This window comes from Apium graveolens, chromosome 3, assembly GCF_009905375.1.
Source record: "Apium graveolens cultivar Ventura chromosome 3, ASM990537v1, whole genome shotgun sequence".
Taxonomy (NCBI): Eukaryota; Viridiplantae; Streptophyta; class Magnoliopsida; order Apiales; family Apiaceae; genus Apium; species Apium graveolens.
This window is the reverse complement of record NC_133649.1, coordinates 246014100-246015142: the sequence shown is the minus strand read 5'-3', so window position 1 is coordinate 246015142 and position 1043 is coordinate 246014100.

The window sequence follows — 1043 nt, the reverse complement described above, 5'->3', positions numbered from 1 at the left end:
CGAAGGCAACAGTATATACATAAAAAGAAAAATAAATTACACGTCGTGATTTAGGACTGAAACTCGGGGTCTAAGAGATCTTCGTCTTCTCCAGAAGAGACTATCAGGGGCTCCGCTTCATTGGTTCGGCCGATGGGATCTTCAAAAGACTCATCCAAGAGTTGCTTGTAGTCCTAGCCAAGCTCATGTGCCCTCCTCCAACACATTGTCGGCACCAAACGAGAAGTATCGCTCCTCAGTCAGATCCAGTATCTTTTGCTTCTTCCGAAACTCCTTCTGAACCTTCTTCAGTTGGGAATTCCTCCCTTCGATGCGCTTAATGGCCTTCGCCAAATCCTCCCAAGCCGCTGCTTGTCTTCAAACAACACCTTTGCCTGCCGTCCAGGGTCTCGTTCTGCAATTGGACCCTTCGAAGCTCCTCTTCGGTCGCAGGGGTCTTTCGTTCAAGCTCCGCGACCCTGGACATTCGACCCTGCATATCATGCACCTTATCCGTAACAGCAGCGGCCGAAGGGGTCGCCTGAAATAAGACAAGGCAGAAAACCTAGTCAGGCCGAATGACAAGGAGTTATAAACAGTATAAATAGTACTTACCAAGGAGTGAAATGACATCAGCTCCGTGCAAGCCTCCGTCGGAGTAGCTGCGATATCGAGCAAACTATCAGTTGGAAGCTGGAGCCCTCGGCAAGGGTCCGGAGCAACTTCCTTTGTCACCGTCATTTTTGTTAGTGTATACTGAAAATATTTATTTGAAGTATGTACATTTATTTCTGGCCAGTTTATTTGAGAATCATTTGAATGTTTACATGTTGTCTAATATTATATATTGTGAACAATCTAGTATCAAATGGGATACAGAATATTAGATTGTTAAATACGGTTATATAATATAATAAGGTTCACAGCACAGGTGGTGTTGGACAATCCACTGGTATGGCTGTAGTATTATTTAGATTAGTTTATATTGACTAATAAATAATACTAGTATACTTTGTGTATATTGAACAGGATCAAATTTAGAATTGTTCCCTTAATACTGATTA